This window comes from Vigna unguiculata, unplaced genomic scaffold (genome assembly GCF_037176805.1).
Source record: "Vigna unguiculata cultivar grain cowpea cultivar isolate G323 ecotype 2 unplaced genomic scaffold, ASM3717680v1 ptg000141l, whole genome shotgun sequence".
In the NCBI taxonomy this organism is placed as follows: Eukaryota; Viridiplantae; Streptophyta; class Magnoliopsida; order Fabales; family Fabaceae; genus Vigna; species Vigna unguiculata.
The window spans coordinates 52,501-58,527 of NW_028196783.1; the positions used below are offsets into that span (position 1 = coordinate 52,501).

The 6,027-nt window shown below is 36.2% G+C and overlaps 1 non-coding gene across 1 annotated transcript; it reads left to right on the forward strand.

The window, feature by feature from the left end:
* The first annotated feature begins 5,578 nt into the window (after positions 1–5,578).
* Positions 5,579–5,652, forward strand: TRNAM-CAU (transfer RNA methionine (anticodon CAU)). Its single transcript has one exon. It is a non-coding gene; the product is annotated as a tRNA-Met (tRNA).
* Positions 5,653–6,027: the final 375 nt, after the last annotated feature.

Genomic DNA, 6,027 nt, shown 5'->3' on the forward strand with positions numbered 1-6,027 from the left:
TTTCCAAGTGAAATCCCCTAGTATATGAAAGAGTGAAAAAGTGTTTTCGTTGTTGTGGAATAAGAAGCCTTCGTATCTTAATGCATGTATTGAATTTATTCGGAGCTATTAGAGCTGGATCTACTTTTTGGGGAATATGAGTCGAAGCAATAACAAGAATATTTCTAGTGGAACATCTTTCACAATCCCTGGAGAGATAGTTCACTAAAAGACCGAGGGATAAGTAATTCGACTCAGTCACATCCAGATCATGAATGTTAGGAATCCATATTATGCAAGGAGACATTGCTTTTGCTAATTCGAAGTGAAAGGTGATATAAAATCGGTCTATTTCTGGCATCATATCCATAGTTAGCGTATTCATCATAGTTAGAAGCTCCAGCTCCATATCAAGGTCACGGTCGATATCGTCACTATCGTCACTATCATCAATATCGTCACTATCATCAATATCGTCACTATCATCAATATAGTCACTATTATCAATAAGAAAACCCTTAGGCTTGTTATCCAGGAACTTGTTCAGAAATACTGTAATGAAAGGAACATAGGAGTTTGTCGCTAGGTATTTGACCAAATAGGATCGTCCAGTTCCTATAGAACCTATCACTAAAATACCCCTACTAGGGGGAGGTAGGGCTAAGCGGAGCGAAAAGGGTTTTCCATGAGATGGGAAATGCAAACTATTAGCCCCCCACAAGGTGTGTGAATAAGTAATTGTCTGATAATTAGCAAGGAATATACGTCTTTCTACTAAACAGGATGTATTGAATTCATAAATCATTAGATACTTTTTTTGAATGTCAACTAAGTATCGTAAGTAAATTGCTCCCGGTTGTTCACTTATTTGATAACCAGAGTTATTCTTTGATAAAAGATCACTATGAGTAAGACTCAATAGAATTTGATCAATCCTTTTTTCTGTTGTTAAGGTAGAAAACTGAACCAAGAATTCTTTTTCTTTATCATCAATCGAATCAGTGTTCGAGACCCAGGATTCTATTTGATCATCAATCCAATCACCATTCACGTTTTTTATTTTTCTTATCAAGGAATAGATTGCTTTACTTGGATGACTTAGATGTCTCGTATTTCTCGAAAAAGCGATTCGATTGATGGGATTTGGTATAATACTTATGAGATCGATGAGATTCCAATATTTATTCTTAGAACGTATGGATTTGACCCCATAAGCGGGACCACCACCCCATAGCATGTTGCTACCAAAAGCAAAACTCCGTATTTCTTCTAGAGAATCTCCTAATTGTTCCAGAGCAACTAGAAAGATATTCTTTAACCAGAAAGAATTCAGTTCAGATGTAGGATACCTATCCAGAAGTTTTCGCAACTCAATCATGTATGATGGAATCATCAAAGATTTTACCTTTTCGAACTCTGTCTGTAACTCACTATAGACTCGAGAAACAAAGAGAAGATGTGTACGAACGAGATATCCAGCAACAAGGAGAAGGAAAAGGATTGAATAGAAGAACTCCTGAACATTTAGCGATCTCAGATGTGTCGATATCAATAGTAACTCATTATTTCGATGAGTCATTTCTTCGGACAGAAGAAGATTATGGAAACAATTACCCGGAATCTCACTTATCAGATTCCATTGTGGAAGACACAATGGAATCTGACGAATTCGCCATAATATATCTGACCCATGCATAATATCATGAAAAATGGATACAAATTTTTGGCTGCTACTTAGTATCGGCAATAGGTCTGAAAAAGTATCTAAAAATATGAAATTTAGATATTTGTACCCCGTCGAGGTAAGGAACCATGGTATATATGTTTGGAATAGATTCCATTTTGAGAGAGTTGAAAAAACACTATCTTGTTGAAAGGTTCTATACATCTGACCTTTCTCAAGGCATTTTTGTAGACAAGAACTCCGTTTTTTCCTTTTTTCGGATGGTAAATATTTCTCAGAACATGGAGTGTGAATCCAACCCATGTTTGAATTGAAATTGAGATACTGATACAAGTTCTTCCCTTCTGAATCAGGTATATTCATATCTGAAAGAGGTTGACAATAAGTTTTTTCAAAATGGACTATTTGTCCCTCTGTTAGAGGTGTTCCAGAAATGTCTGCGATCGAGTAAATAGCTCCACGAACGAATGGATCGTATCGAATTGGAAAATGGAAAGATTTGTAGAAGTTATACCCTTCGTCGCCACTTTGCGGAAAATCGTTAGGTATCAATATGTTAGATACCTGTAACTCGATTGGTGAAATAGTATCTCTCTTCAAAAAAGCATGTTTTTTTTGACCATCGCAAAAAGAAAAGATTTTGTTGCGAATGAACAAGATTTTGAGGAATTGTCCATACGTAAAATCATAATTATTGATACGGGCCTTTTCCACATAAAAAGGGAATCTTTTGTTACAATAGAAGCAGAAGTGATATTGATTATTCAAGAATCGAAGTCGATTTGCTTTATAAAAATAGTATATCAATGAACTTCTATGAAATGGTTTCACGGGATTCAGCCAATTGTCTGGATCGTGGGATATCATTGAGAAATAGGAATCTGTGTTATCAAAAGATTTCCTGCGATTCTTTCTAGTATGGAATGAGTCAATCATCCACTTTGGTATCTTATTGAACAAAAATGGTGATATTGTTCCTCCATTGATCAAGAATTTCGATTTTTGGGAAGTATCTTGGTCATCCAATAATAAGGGTTTCCTTTTTTTCAAATGAAAGATTTGAAGACCTATTGATTCTAATAACTGATTACAGAGTGGATCATTCGGACCTTTCAATTCATAGATGTGGATCTCGGACCTATGAATGGGGATACCCCCAAAACTCACAAATAAAAAAGAAGGAAGTGAGTTAGACAAAAAGAGAAGAAACTTGGGCAAAAAAAGAAGTAACTTGGACAAAAATAAACAAAGTGACTTAGACAAATCTTTTTTGTCGATAACCTCAGACCAATCAATCGAATATTGATTAATATGTAATCGATCGAACACTACTTGAAAACGGCTATTCTGCTCAGAAATGAAATAGTCCAAATGTTCCTGGAAATTCTTGCTCCCATTGGACCATTTGTATCTATATACATTAGGATCCCAATTCATAGATCTCTCCGTTCGAGAAATCAAAATAAGAGGATCGAACCACTTCTTCTGACTCTTTTTCAAATTTGATAAATGTTGGTTGATCGTGTATTTCATTCTAGTTCGATGATTCAGAGTATCATTTCCTATTTGATACCTTTGAATTCCATATTCGAAGTTGCAATTGAATCGATTCAATACATTTCTTATGTAACCATGGGTGCTATATTGGATTTGAATCAGATTTCGGATCAATCTATATTGATTGACTGCCTCCATTATGTTGTTGCTAGCAAATACAACTATTTTAGGTTTTGGATCTTCCACATTATTTCCGCAAGAGGTCTGGACCCATTTTTTTATGATCCTTCGATAAAAAGATTCATTCTCTTCATAAAAAAGAGGAGGTAGAACCAATAAAGAGTGCTTTTTCGATTCATCCCTGGAGTTCAATAACTCATTCAAGAAATGTTTTTGATCCAATCCGGAGGAATCCATAGAAAAATCAAATTCCTTATGATACACCAGATCCGGCTCGGTTATTGATAGAGTGAATAGATCTGCCATTTCTTGAAATATATCTTCTGATTCAAAATCGTGGTGTAACGTGTATCTCCCCCTGTTCCGGTCATGGAATAGATGAAATAAACCCCAAAATGGATTTTTGTTCAAGAATGAAATCTTATTGGAACTGTCCAGTTCACCCTTTGGAACCATATCACATCCTCGATAGGATGAAATAGGATGAATTGAGACGGTATTTTGTAAGTACATAATTATCTTGAATAAATTCACTATTTCTTTCTTTTCCGATCGCCTGGAAAAAGCAAGATGTTTCTTTTGTTCTTTTTTCAACAATTTCTGATCTCTAGTAGACCTATCAGTAGGATTCGAACCCAGATGAAGTTCTGACCATCTGTCAGAGAAAAAAGAACGAGTGGCTCTTGCAGGATTCCCAAAAAATTCTTCGATTTCTTCCGGAAGCAGATGATTATTCATCTGCTTCTCACGTTCCATGAATAGTCGGCACATTGAGGAATATCCAGAAAGGATTTTAAGGAATCGCTCTGATTCTATCTCTGTTCGTTCCGTTTGAAGAAAGGAAGGATCCCAACAAAGAATCGATCTTTCTTTTAGTTGTTGAATCTCTCTTTGATTGATCAATGTGTGATATTTCGAATCCTCATTCCTAATGGAATCGAAAGAATCCTTGGATTGATCAGAAGATCCTTTCAATTGGCTAGAATCCGTTACTTGAATGAAACTAGATCTCGTGGAATCATATTGAAGATTTGATGATACATTCCGTACCTTGCTAAAAAACCGATCCTTGTTTCCCAACCACACATTGTCTAACCAAATCCAATTCTCTCGTGACATGTTCCTCAAAAAATCCGATTCGTGCGGACTCTTCCCCCAACTAACGAAGAGATCTTGACGGAATTGCCACATATGAAATTGAGCACAATTTTGCAAAGAAATAGCCCGCTTGTTTCTCAAGAAGAGATGCGAAACATGCTCAATATCATTTGATTGAATAATTGACCCAGTCCCTTGTTGTTTGAAGAAACCCTCCACTTCCTTTGGTATTTTTTCACGAAAAGCAAACATGAGATAATAAATCCAGTCTTTCACTAAGATTTCGAATAGCTGTCCCGAATTCAAGTTGATTATGTTTCGCCTCTTTCTCGGGGAAAGACGATCAAAAAATTCCCAATCATGGTCCTTACGGATCGGATCATCCATATAATATACAAAAAGGAACTCCAGATATTTGATATCTTTCTCTTTGAATGAGATCTCAATTCCAGCGATGGTTTCATTAGATATCTTACAACTAGAATCGCTCTTTTTTCCTATCCAGTTCCTCCACCACCGCGAATCCCAGTTAAATTCAGGCATGATATACTTTTTAGTTATTGGGAGAACCCGAGTACTCTCTTTCGGATCCAGGAAAGAACTCTCAGAGATCTTTTTTCCTTTTGGAAGATACAGGAGCGGAACAATCAACCTATTGATATTGGAAGACTCAGATGATTCTTCCAATGTATCATTTTTGGGTCCAATGGAATTCATAGGTATAGGAAGAAGCCTTGTCAAATAGGGATTTTTTCTTTCGACCATTTTTCGATTGTTAATACGATATATAAGGACCGCTACTACAAAGAGTACTACATACTTGATCGTGAAATATCGATTGCTTGTTGAACCCTGTGAATTGCGTGAAAGTAGGATACTCCAAATTCGGGAGTCCAAGAGTTTTATAAAACTCTCTTGATGGAAAAAAATATGAATGAAAAATCCCGCTGAATTGAATTGGGTCCATGAATCTAAGAAATAGCGAGAATTCTTGATTTCTCTCAATATCTCTCTCAATTCGAAAATCCAGGATTTGAATTGATGTCCTTTCATCGAATCCTCCTAATTGCATTGATTTATCCGAAAGATTTCACTTCAATTGGAATTTGGTTATTCACCATGTACGAGGATTCCCGCTAAGCATCCATGGCTGAATGGTTAAAGCGCCCAACTCATAATTGGCGAATTCGTAGGTTCAATTCCTACTGGATGCACGCCAATGGGACCCTCCCTCCAAAAAGTCTATCGGATTTTTGTTCAAGAATGAAATCTTATTGGAACTGTCCAGTTCACCCTTTGGAACCATATCACATCCTCGATAGGATGAAATAGGATGAATTGAGACGGTATTTTGTAAGTACATAATTATCTTGAATAAATTCACTATTTCTTTCTTTTCCGATCGCCTGGAAAAAGCAAGATGTTTCTTTTGTTCTTTTTTCAACAATTTCTGATCTCTAGTAGACCTATCAGTAGGATTCGAACCCAGATGAAGTTCTGACCATCTGTCAGAGAAAAAAGAACGAGTGGCTCTGTATCAATGGAATCTCATCATCCATACATAACGAATTGATGTGGTATATTCAAAT